This window comes from Muntiacus reevesi, chromosome 14 (assembly GCF_963930625.1).
Source record: "Muntiacus reevesi chromosome 14, mMunRee1.1, whole genome shotgun sequence".
In the NCBI taxonomy this organism is placed as follows: domain Eukaryota; kingdom Metazoa; phylum Chordata; class Mammalia; order Artiodactyla; family Cervidae; genus Muntiacus; species Muntiacus reevesi.
In genome coordinates this window covers 34,595,402-34,608,697 of record NC_089262.1, presented here as the reverse complement: position 1 = coordinate 34,608,697, position 13,296 = coordinate 34,595,402, and the positions used below count along the sequence as shown (strand labels likewise).

The 13,296-nt window shown below is 44.9% G+C and overlaps 1 protein-coding gene across 1 annotated transcript in view; it reads left to right on the top strand.

Moving 5' to 3' along the window:
- Positions 1 to 7,511: 7,511 nt before the first annotated feature.
- The window catches only part of DAB2 (DAB adaptor protein 2), a 191,776-nt gene continuing 185,991 nt past the window's right edge, over positions 7,512 to 13,296 (top strand). Inside the window, exon 1 of the mRNA XM_065905783.1 lies at positions 7,512 to 7,641. The gene's annotated coding sequence lies outside the window, so the exon portion shown is untranslated. The remainder of the gene's footprint in view (positions 7,642 to 13,296) is intronic.

The window sequence follows — 13,296 nt, the reverse complement described above, 5'->3', positions numbered from 1 at the left end:
TCCTGTTTTAAAAGTCACGTTTTGTTTTAAAGTCAAGGTTTTCCAAGTGTATTTCCTGAAGCCCCGGGCTTCTTTATCAGTGCCTGTGAGCTGCGAAGAACGCCAGATGGGTGGTCTCCCAGACCGCACTCTCACTCTATTCCCACTTATTTCTACTTTCTTTGTTTGAAATTTTTACTAGCAAATGAATTGAGCTATTTAGTTGGTAAAAAGGGTTTTACTAAGTAAAAGCAAGAAGAACAATAACAAACCATTCCCAAATTTAGAAAACTTCTGAGTCGAGCTGCCACTTTCAGCTGACAGTGTATGAACATGCCCAGGGCCGACGCGGATACAGGACACGGGACACGGCATTCCCAGGAGTCACCACAGCTCCCTTACAAAGAACAGAGCTTTGAGGCTGGAACCCCAAATCTACAATATGATGAGGGTGCTTATGGGAGAAGGGGGGACTGGAACAGGTAAGACATCAAAAAGGGGTTAGGAGGACCAAGGAAGGCTAAGCCCCAGGAAGAGACACACTTTAGGGACTTGGTAGAGTATGCAGCATAAGAACATGGAAATTTCCAGGGAAGGTGCTAAAAGGGGCAGAGGACCCTGAAAAGATATGACACATAATATCAAAGGTATCAAATGAAAGATTCAGGTGATGCCATGTAAAGAACTTCAGATATCAAGTGAGGGGAGAAGCTGAAAATTAGGATGCAAATTTCTAAGTAAATTGCATGGAATCAATGATTTGGGGCCTTCACCCACTTTGGGGCTTCCCTGGTGGCTCAGATGGTAAAGTATCTGCCTACAATGCGGGAGACCCGGGTTCAATCCCTCATTTGGGAAGATCCCCGGGCAAAGGAAATGGCAACCCACACCAGTACTCTTGCCTGGAAAATTCCATGGATGGAGGAGCCTGGTAGGCTACAGTCCATGGGATTGCAAAGAGTCGGACATGAATGAGCAACTAACTCAACACTTTTATATAGAGAAAGCCTTACTGTGAGTTCTACCCTCCACTCTGAGACAAGGAGTGAGTGTGAGGCTGACTCCTGCCTTGGACTTTAGTAGAAGAGCTTTCAAAGGAGAAACTCTAAGAGAAAATGCTTCTGTTGCTGAGTTTGGGAGGTTCCTCTGACACATACTAAAGCCCCTCTGGTGCTCTGGGGGAGCAGAGAGAACTGTGATTAGGAGATAACTTTGTCCTTTGACTGCAAGTCAAGATCCGTGCTGCCTACAGCCAGGTGGAGATTTCCAGGGTCCTTTTACGTGGGACATGCATAAAAGAACTTCTGCCAGAGGACAGGGAACTGGGTTGGAGAAGATCTGTGCAAAATGAAGCACCAGAAAATCGGAGGCTGAGCGGTGAAGGGAACAGTAGGTCAGAGGAGAGGAGAACTGCTGTCGTCTGAAAGCCAAGCAGGTTGGGAGTCTGGAGGACCATCTGTGAGACTGAAAACAAGAAGGCAGCTTACAGACAGCACGGTTAAGTAGGTTTTTCTTTCCTTTTTGTCCTTCCTCTCCTATCTTCAACCTCAAAGTCAGAAAGAATAGCTACTGACTGATGAGAAAGATGAACAAAGAAGCAAGAAGTTCATCACATCCAAAGACAAACTTGTCCAATTCCAGCTCTAGCAAATGAAGGACGTCTTATTTGTGAATGCAAACTGGAGTGTTAATTAACATATTATGACTGAAGATCCTAATTTCTGAAATCAGACTTAAGAGATTTTGAGGTCTCATTTTATAAAATTAGAATGACCAGAAATGTCATTATGCTTGATAGTTTTCTTTCATAGGCAGGAAAACAATATCTTCCCCAATGAGTTCATCTTAAAAAGGCAATCAAACAAAAATGCCTTTTAATGATAAGCCCATAAACCAGACTTATTTACGGAACCAATTAAAAATGATTACAGGACAGAGTTGATCACACCCCCATTTTAATGTCCCGGGCAGGTCTTCACACAGAGCTAAAAAGTAAAATGCCACACACTGTGGTCAGGGGAACAGTGATAAATAGAAGGGTCCAGGGAGGATCTAGGAGGTCGGGTGTATGTTTGCTTGTTTAGTGTCTTTTAGTTTTTCCTTGGGCTTCCCTGGTGGTTCAGTGGGTCTACAGTCCTAAGGGTCGCAAAGAGTCTGATCCAACTGAAGCAACTTAACATGCATGTGTGACTTGGAGCCCGTGGGTTGCTTTCTTTTGAGTATGGATTTTTAACCAAGGGTTTGGTAAGTGTCTTCATTATTACCACTCTTTGGTTTTGTTTGGTTTAGTCGGTAAATTGTGTCTGACTCTTACTGACCCCATGTGCTATAGCCTGCCAGGCTCCTCTGTCCATGGAATTCTCCAGGCAAGAACACTGGAGTGGGTTGCCATTTCCTTCTCCAGGGGATCTTCCCAACCCAGGAATCGAACCCAGGTCTCCTGCATTGCAAGCAGATGCTTTACCAACTGAGCTATGAGGGAAGCTCTCTTCTGCTGCTGTCATTGACCCAAGGCCTTTTTTCAGTAGCTCTCAGAGTAGCAGCAATCCCAAATCCAAGAACTAGTTTTACCCGCTTTGTATTAGGTGGCATCTCCAGGTAACCAATGCTTCAACTATCTTCCATGCTCTTCACCAATTCAAGCCTGACCATCAGAGGTTTACACCTTCAATGGTCTGCCCCTGCCACCCTGCCCTTCTGGGTACCCTATGCCTATGGTCACAAGGAGCCAGGCTCTCCCAACTCTTCCACTTTTCTAGTATCCTATCCCATAAGGCTCTCTATATTCTCTTGGACATCTTCTTCAACTCTGCTCAGAGTTCTGAAATCTTGTTCTTCATCCACTCTATTCTCAACTTCCTTCTCTTAAAAAAAAGAAAGAAAGAAAGAAAAGAATTACAGGAAAAAATATCTGAGAATCCTGTTTCCTTGGGGTTTTAGGAAGCATTTCTAATGAGCTGTTTTATTCATAAAATATTTCATAACAGTTTATCTGAACAGTGCATGACAGTCTTCTGGAAAAAAATGTCTAATTCTATCCCTTGACCCACAGGGCAAGAGCTTACATGTCATAAAAATTGAAGGGAGGCTTGTGCATTTCTGGATCCAACAAAAACAAGAGTGGCATTGACCAGTGTTGACCCAGGTTTCTACCTTCTTACAGACAACACTAAGGTGCATTTACTCATTTATGGGCTTAGTAAGAGACAAGAGTTGAAGTTAGTGGTAGTTTAGAGGACAAGCTCAGACTCCAGCCCATTACTAGCTGGGTGATGGCAACAAAGTCACTTAACCTCTCTAGGCCTCAGTGTCCTTATTTTAAAGCAAAACTGATACCAACCCTAACCTCATAGGAGTTTTATGAAGATTCAACAAGCTAATGTTGATGTGGTGACCATGGTAAAGAACTGCTCATCTTTTATGTTGTATGAATCACTGATGAACAACCCCAGGTTTTGTTGTTTGGGATCCACTATCATTTATTCCCACAAGGCTGCTCCCAGCTAATAGTCAAGCACAACAGTGGTACCAATGCAGATCACTTGAGTTATAAGACCTCTGGCCCACAAAGGTGACTTTTGCTTAAAGACTCCCACTGACTTGGCAGAACATTTCTTGGAATTGCACTGCAGTTTGAAACTCTTCCTATCCAGTCTTCCATCCTCCCAGTCTTCTTCCACAAGTGTCAGATAATCACTGTGGTAAGAAGATTCTTGCCACTTTCTTAAACCTCCTCCTGTTTTACCCTTCACATGTTTTTAGCCACAATAGGCCTTTTTCTTTTTATCCAATCTTAGTGTATACAGACACAGTTGGTAAAAATTGACATCTAATGTACAAAGATACACAGATACACAAACATGTACAGTTATCTCTGGCATGTAGTACTCGCTTTGTAAATAGCACTTTTTATTATTAACAAATAGAGTGATTGGTAGCATAAACTTGAATGCTTGTGGGAATTCAGAAAAAGGAAAAATCATTTCAAACCAAGACATTCAGAAAGATTTTGTAGGTAAGATAGATTTAGAGCTAGCTGGAAGAATCTCTAAAGTAAGATTTGTTTGAGATGGGGGTCAAGGAGAGATAGGAGATAATAAAAGGAACACAGAGGGACTTACCCAGTGATCTAAGTGGTTAAAACTCTGCCTGCTAATGAAGCAAGTGTGGGCTCAATCTCTGGTCAGGGAACTAAGATCCCACATGCTATGGGGTGCAGCCAAAAGGAAAAAGAAACACAGAGAGTGGCTGGGAAATGGCAATGCTTCTAGATTGGCTGGAGTATAGGGAACATGTGCTGTTGTAATGCTGTGTGGGTATAGAAAAGTAGGTTGAGGATAAACTGGAGTGGAATTGTATGAGTCAGTTGTGCTGTTGTACCAAGCAAACCCCAAATCTCAGAGGCTCACAACAACAGACATTTGTTTCTCATCTGTGTTCTATGTTGGTGGCTCCTATGGCTCCATATCATATGTCTTCTCAACTTATTCTTCGACTCAGCCTGAAAGAGCTGTTCTTCCTTGGGAAACCTGGTTTCCCCAAGGCAAAGGACTGGCAGAAACATATGATGCCTTTTGAAGCTTCTGCCAGAGACAAGACCTATGTCATGTCTGCTCGTATTCTATTGGCCAAAATAAATCATATGGCCAAGCCTGGCATCAGTAGAGCAAGGGATACCCCTTCAACACAGGAGACACTAAAAGTTACATTGCTGTGGATGAGGATATATATTCCTCTCAGGAAAGAGGGCTAAATTGTTGATAACAATAAATTGATTTACCACAGGTGAGAAATTATTCAGTTGACCATACATCAACATTTAATATCTTTTAGTAGGCCAGTAAAGAAAACTGAGTGCTAAAGAATTGGTGCTTTTGAACTGTGGTGTTGGAGAAGACTCTTAAGAGTCCCTTGGACTGCAAGGAGATCCAACCAGTCCATCCTAAAGGAGATCAGTCCTGGGTGTTCTTTGGAAGGACTGATGCTGAAGCTAAAACTCCAATACTTTGGCCACCTGATGCAAAGAGCTGACTCACTGGAAAAGACCCTGATGCTGGGAAAGATTGAGGGCAGGAGGAGAAGGGGATGACAGAGGATGAGATGGTTGGATGGCATCACCAACTCAATGGATGTGGGTGTGGGTGAACTCTGGGAGTTGGTGATGGACAGGGAGGCCTGGCTTGCTGCAGTTCATGGGGTCGCAAAGAGTCAGACACAAATGAGCAACTGAACTGATGAGTAGGCCAGTGAGATCATCAGGGTTACCTTTGGATATGAGATGAACTTGGAATGAAGGAGTAGAGGAGAATAAGACTGCATTGAACCAGGCAGGAGACACAGACAGGCAAGATAATGTCATGACAGCTGGTATTAACTGTGCCTTCTCTTCTAGGACTCAACTCTCTTGTCTTTGTTCTGAGACCTACACAAGCGGATGGAGAGGCAAGTCACCTGTCAGGACAAGGAACAATGAAATCACTTTCTAAGTGTCTAGGTATAGAGGGAGGCAGGGCCAATTCTCAAGGATAGGCCTCAGAAAACTGTGAAAGAGAGATCAGATTTATCTTCAGAGCCCACTCTCCTTGCACCTCTCCTTTCACAGGACCCCACAGTTTCCATCCCTATGGAACAAGCCCCAGCTCACAGTGCTCTCCTTTTGTCCCCAAGGTGCCCAGGTGTCCCCACCTGTGACCCCTCACAGGCCCTCCCACACCCTACCAAGTGACTCCCACTGCCTCTGGCCTGACCCTTCTGCTTCAACCCACCTTCTCCCAAGGACAACTTCCCAATCACTAATGTCATCCCATCATCAGGGCCTGGCTAGGCAACTGGCTAGCTGTTCCCTTCAAAAACAGTTCACTCTAAAACATTACTTTACTACTAAATTTTAAGTGACTGCCTCAGTTGGACAACAGCTTCACCTCCAAAATGTGGTCTCCTATATAAGCCAGTTGAAGAAGATATTCTTAAGCAAGGAAACCAGTTAGATGCAGTTCTTAAACCATACCACACAGGCAAGTTCTCAATGTGTTAGCATCCTAGCACCCCATCTTGGCCCCTTCTTAGCAGACTATGTGGAGCACATCACATATAATTTCTTGGTCTGCACAGGGTGCAGTTAGATGATGTCAAATATTGCATTCTATTATCCTGCATATATGCATGCATGCTAAGTCACTTAAGTCATGTCTGACTCTGTGCAACTCTATGGACTGTAGCCCACCAGCCTCCTTTATCCATGGGATTCTCCAAGCAAGAATACTGGAGTCAGTTGTCATGCCCTTCTTCAGGGGATCTTCCTGACCCACGGATTGAACTCTCATCTCTTATATATGCTGCATTAGCAGGCGGGTTCTTTACCACTAGCACCACCTGGGAAGCCCATCTTACAAATGCATTTTAATGAGAGTAGCAGCTTCAGACAGAGAAGGCAATGGCACCCCACTCCAGTACTCTTGCCTGGAAAATCCCATGGATGGAGGAGCCTGGTAGGCTGCAGTCCATGGGGTCGCTAAGAGTCGGACACGACTGAGTGACTTCACTTTGACTTTTCACTTTCACACATTGGAGAAGGAAATGGCAACCCACTCCAGTGTTCTTGCCTGGAGAATCCCAGGGACGGGGGAGCCTGGTGGGCTGCCGTCTATGGGATCACACAGAGTCAGACATGACTGAAGTGACTTAGCAGCAGCAGCAGCTTCAGAGCCAAGGACCAAGGCCTGAACATTCCAGAACCTATTACACCCCAGTATAACCTAATATAATGATCATGCTGTGTGTACAAAACTGCTGAAGGGTGTCAGTTCTCTTGCTGTAATCCTCACATGCATGGACAAACTTTTTAAGTCACTATTTTTGATGGGAATAGAAGGGAAGGTCATGCTAGAGAAAAAGGTGACTCCCAAATCTGCCCATGATGCTTCCTGGTGGCTCAGTGGTAAAGAATCCACTTGCCAATGCAGGAAACGAGTTCAAGCCCCAGGTAGGAAAGATCCCCTGAAGCAGGAAATGGCCACCCACTCCAGTATCTTTGCCTGGGAAATCCCACGGACAGAGGAGCCTGGAGGGTTACTGTCCATGGGATCGCAAAGAGTTGGACATGACTGAGCGACTGAACAACAGACCAGCACTGGTTTATTAAGTATGTGTGGGCTCATCTTGAGACGCAGGATCCTTTTCATCCACCAGAACATCAGAGCGCTGGTTGAGACAATTCAATATTAAAAAAAAAAAAAAAGCTCAACGATTCTAACAACATCTGCCCCTTGGGTGAATAAATAAGCCAGCGCCTCCTCACCAGTGGCATCAGGTCACAGGGTAATCTTCAGGGCACCGTCTCCCACAGGCACAGTGAGGCCAAAGCCTTCTCCCACCACAGCTTCCAGATTTTCCGCTCTCCACTAGCAGTGCGTCCAGCTGGACCTGAAACTATATCGCCTGCTGCCAGTTGCTCCTGAGCCACCTCTGAAGTCGAGGGCCAGCTCTCCACCGAGCAAGACTGAAAGCAGGCCGCTTGGAGGCCTGCTTCCTCCGCAGCTCCACAGCCACATCGGTGCCCCCACCGCCGGCCACCTCCCCGCCCCTGTGCCCGGGACTCCGCGGGCCCCCTGGCACCAGCTTCCCTTCCACAGCGGAGACAGTCCATCACCGCTCCTACCATCGGTGAGTTAAAAGGCGTCTGTTTATGAATACACTTTGCCAAATGTGAGTGGAGCGCGGCGACGGAAGAGGGCAAGACGGGGAAAGCTGCGCTGAGAGAGACTGGGAGGCTTGGGGCTGACTTGGCAGATGACAGGTTTTGTTGCAGATTTTTAAAAATAATGTTGCTTTAAGAACCGAATAGAAAGCCAAGCCAAGAAACATCAACAGTAAGTTTTCCTCCTTTCCACCCCCCCCCCCCCACCTCCAGCCCCCTCCCGCAAAAGATATGCTGAAGCCAGGTTTAATTTTATGTCAGGAAAGAATTCCCTCCTGAGACTTCCCTGGCCGTGGTTCAGTTGAGGATAATGTTTTCCAGCCACGTTTCCAGAGTTTCTCAAAGACTGAAAGGAAAACGGGCAAACAATCTCGAAGCCTTCGCTTTGAAGCAGCAGGGGGCGCTGTTATGATTTAAAAAAAAAAAAAAAAAAGCGCGGGTGGTTTCTTGGACGGAGGTGATGACTGAAATTCCGACAAGGTTCTCTACCTTTTCTTTTCAGGACCAGGGAGTACCTAAAAAATAAAATATTTACAGATGCTAGCAAATTTTATGCCTCTGATTTTAATGCAAAGACTTCATGTTATATTTTACATCAAAAGGGAAGAAGTACCAGCATCTGCAAAACATAAAAATATTTCATGATTACTTCCATCACCGTGTAATACAGCATATCTCATATAGTTATTGCAGTCCCAAAGTCCCCGATAGAAGTGGATGTTTAGAATTGGACTTCCAAGGCCTAAAAAAGAGCCATGCCAAAATCCACCTACCCTTACCACATAAGATATATCAATGCTGCCTAGACTGCTTCTGTCCAGTAATTCTGGTTTTTAAACTACTTGGGCCCACTTAAAAATTAAGGGAGAGATTGAGAGGCCACACTCACTGATTATCATTAGAAACAATGTTTGCTCTGTCTCTTATCAGGTTGTTTTAAGGTCCTACATTAAAACACACAATGTGACTTCACACAGAGTCAAGGAGTAAATGACTGATACTACACGTATACTGTACTACCTGTAACTGTGTTATTATGAATGTTAATGCATTTTAGCTAATTCTCATAGCCCCCTACCTCTGATTACTTGTTTCATTCTAGCATCAACAGAACCCTTATGCATAAAACCTTTTGAAGCTAAAATTCTACAATTTCTCATACACATTTCTGTGAGTGTTGCTTATACATTGTCAAGAATGTCCCCAGGAGTAGTAAAGTAGGCTTCTAGGGGAGTTAGTTAAGGGAACACTGAAGTTCAGGGGAACAGTCCCAGAGAAGAGGGAGGTGATGGGGAATTGACTGGAACGTAAAGGATTTAGCAGGAGAAGAGGCATCATTCATGGAGGAAGTTGAAAAATCAGAAATGCTCTCAAACAGGTATATGGGTAAGATAATACCCCAAGGGCTTCCCTGATGGCTCAGAAGGTAAAGAATCTACCTGCAATGCAGGAGACCTGGGTTTGATCCCTGGGTTGGGAAGATACACTGGAGGGCAAGACAACTCACTCCAGTATTCTTGCCTGGAGAATCCCCGTGGACTGAGGAGCCTGGTGGGCTGCAGTCCATGGGGTTGCAAAGAGGCGGACAGGACTGAGCGCCTGGACAGGACAGCACAGCACATACTACTTCAAAGACTAATATTATATGGTGCAAGGGATTCTGTTACAGCAGAGTGCCTCAGCTTTTCAGAGTGACCATGGGAGAATGACCTGAGGAAGCAAGAAACTGGTCAGAAAATAGACTTAGACTAATAAGGGACTGGCAGGAACGGAGTCTACAAACAAGAGCGATGCAATGTGTGTGTGTGTGTGTGTGTGTGTGTGTGTGTGTGTGTGTGTGTATTGCTTATGGCAACCCCAGTATTCTTGCCTGGGAAATTTCATGAACAGAGGAGCCTGGTGGGCTGCAGCCCATGGGGTTGCAAAGAGTCACACACAACTTAGTGACTAAATAAACAACAAACAATGGAGATGTGAAATTGTTGAGGGAACAGAGACAGAATTAGAAGTAGTTCAAACATGGCCTAGTCTTCCCTCAGAAGAATTATGAGAGAAATTACTCTTAATATTCTCTAGTATCATGAAATACTTTGCATTTCTGCTCTAGAGAGAACAAACATATCAGCTCTTTCCAACATGGATGGCTTACGTAATTTGTCTCCTAATATACGAATCAGCAGAGTTCTCAGTGGTTCTGGGAAGTTCCAGATCATCCTGAAACTGGTTAGATACTCATTCTAAACTGATCTGAGTAGGAGCTGCCATACATCTTCACTTCATTTTTATACTGTGAGCCCCTTTGGGTCAGAACAAGACTGCATTTCTGTACGTCCTCCATGGGTACCTCTGACCATGTTCTGATCCCCAGAGGGTTCAGCGGGGACATTAGTGAATGGTGTTACTTGTCAGATTCAGTGATAAATCAATAAAGAAAGGTTTTCTTTGATAGCAGTTTGGGGTTGAATTTTGGTTGAACTTTGTGCAGAGCATCTATGAATTTAAGTAAGTTTCCACATGTAGCTACTTTAGAAAGCAGTGCTAACTCAACAAGAAACATAAATCCGTTGTGTTTCTCAATCATTCTACCCAATTGTATGATATCAAGTATTAATTCTCTACTGGGTAGTACGTCTCCTCAGGTATCTGAGACAATGTCATAGTTTTCCAGTTGTTTTCAGATATCAAGGGCTTCCCTGATAGTTCAGTTGGTAAAGAATCCTCCTGCAATGCAGGAGATCCCAGTTCGATTCCTGGGTTGGGAAGATCCACTGGAGAAGGGATAAGCTACCCACTCCAGTATGGCAACCCACTCCAGTATCCTTGCCTGGAAAATCTCATGGACAGAGGAGCCTGGTAGGTTACAGTCCGTGGGGTCACAAAGAGTCAGACACGACTGAGTGACTTCACTTTCACTTTCCAGCGTTCTTGGACTTCCCTTGTGGTTCAGCTGGTAAAGAATCCACCTGCAGTGTGGGAGACCTGGGTTTGATCCCTGAGTTGGGAAGATGCCCTGGAGAAGGGAAGGCTACCCACTTCAGTATTCTGGCCTAGAAAATTCCATGGACTATAGTCCATTTGGGTCGCAAAGATTTGGACACGACTTAGCGACTTTCACTTTCACTTTCAGATATTAAGCCACAGTCCACCCATTCAGTTGGAGTTTATCTTCACCTTCTACCCGTTGCCTCTTTACCCAGTCCAAGTATGAACTGGCGCCCTACCTGATTGCAGGACTACTTCAAGGGTACCACCACCTTGTGTCCCCCTTCTAGGATTACCCTTCAGGGGTGTTGAGCTGAGAGGTGCACAAGGAATGGGAAGAACACCAAGCCAACAGGATACCACCATAATGTCTCTGTCTTCGTGAGTGCTGCTTCTCTGGACACAGCCTGGCCATTGATGCCCACTGTGAGGCAGGCTCCAAATTCTGACTCTGGGGGCTAGTGGTATGAGTTCTTTGAGATCCAATGATTTGAGAAGCTGAAAATCCATTTTCAGCTCTTGTCACTGGCCATGTACTATATAGTCTTCTGTAGCTGGAGTGTGGTGGGGAAACTGTCTTGGAATTGGGGTGAATCAACCTCAAATTCATTCAAACTCATATCCACTTGACCCACAGAAATCTCCTTTCTTGACCATTAAACTGAGTACCCCAACACTGTCCCCTCCCTCTAGCCCTTTCACCAAAACTCATCTTCCGAGCTCCCATGATAAATTCAAGCTCTTTTCCTCAGCAAATGCCCAACTAGAGGACCAAAGGATACAACAGTCTTTATGAACAATTCTCTTCGAATCCCTAAGGAGGCTTTTAGGGAGAAAGGCCAGGTATCCCCATTTCCATTCCCCATGGGAATGGAGTTGCCTCTCATCTCATGGACACTCTGTTCTGTCGACCCTTGGATTTGCCTCCTCACTCTCTAGTGGCCAGTTTTTTAGTGTAGCAGAGGGCTTCCCAGGTGGCTCAGTGGTAAAGAATCTGTCTGCAAAGCAGGAGACACAGGTTTGATTCCTGGGTCAGGAAGATTCCCCAGGAGAAAGATATGGCAATCCCCTCCAGTACTCTTGTCTGGGAAATTCCATGGACAGAGGAGCCTGGCAGGCTACAGCCCTTGAAGTCAAAAGAGTTGTACATGGCTTGGTGACTAAACAACAACAAAATGTAGCAGATGGAGGCTGGTAGGAGCTGACCACACCCGTCATGTCTTAGAAATGTTGAGTCTGGCTCCAGTGTCTTGTCAGGGCAGTTACTGAGTTCTTTCTCTGTCCTTTCCCTTGAGTCTTAGTTGCCAATCTCAGGTGTCCAACTGATAGAATAAAATGGAATTAAACAAAGTTCTTTGGAAGAAAGAAAATATAGAGTAAACATAAATATTTAGGACAGCTATTTGGAATCATTTGGGCCATTCTTAAGAGTTTTCATTATTACCTATTACAATAACTGCATTTTCATTTAACAAATAAGAACCAAATTTTATCACAAGTCAGACATATTGATAGACTTTAGCTCTGCAGAAAAGAAGACATAGCCCCTGCTCTTTCAGAGTCCTTTACTATTGTGTAATATTTACAACACAGCATCCTGATGCTAGTGTGAAGGTAGGCTAAGACCACTAACAGCAGACAGAAGACATGCTTCTACAGAAGTCAGGGTACATTTCAAAGAAGAGACATCATCTGATGTGGCTCTTGAAAAATGAAAGCCATCAGTCATTAGGTAGGAAAAAGAAAATAGGGGGAAACATCTCAAGGAGAGATAATAATGGCGTGTGCAATGACAAAGACTCAGCACATATGCCTTTGGAGGGTGTGCTAAGTTGCTCAACCGCGTCTGACTCTTTGCGGCTCTATGGTCTGGGGCCTGCTAGGCTCCTCTGCCCGTAGGATTTTCCAGGTAAGAATACTGGAGTGGGTTGCCTTGTCTTCCTCCAGGGGATCTTCCCCACCCAAGGATCTTCCCCCAATTCGCATCTCCTGTTTTCTGCAATGGCAGGTGGGTTCTTAACCACTAGCACCACCTGGGAATCCTTTGGAGTGGAGTGATGCCTAAAGATGGGCCTAGCAGAGCCACTTGAATCTAAACTGCAGGTGGCTTTAGATTGTCTGTTAAGGAGTTTCGGGTTTTTCTGCATGTGAAATGGAGACTATCAAAGGTTTTAAAGGAAAAGGCCAACTCAAAGAATGTCGTTTTCATAATAAGTCTCTGATCTCAAAGTAGACTAGGATAAGAAAACAGGGAGTTAGGAAACAGTTGTGAACACCGGGGGTGGGGAGGTGGGGGAATTGGTGAGTGCCTGAACTCCGTGTGCAGTGTCAGGAAGAAAGAGAAGGAACAGATAGGAGAAAACTTTCAGAGGAGAATGGAATTGAGAATGACTCAGTGATTTTAAGCTTGGGTGTCTGGATACATGGAAATAGTCTGCTAAGATAAGAAGGAGCACAGGAAGATCTGGCTGAGAAGGAGATAAGGGTGCAGTTGGGGACATGCTACACTGGAGATGAACTGTTGGAAAGCTTGGGCAGGAGTTCAGGAGAAAAGTCTAGGTTAAATGTGGGAATAATCAGTGAGCAGACGAGGCTTGAGCCTAGGTGAGTGACTGTGAGAATATCCAGTGAGAATGTGT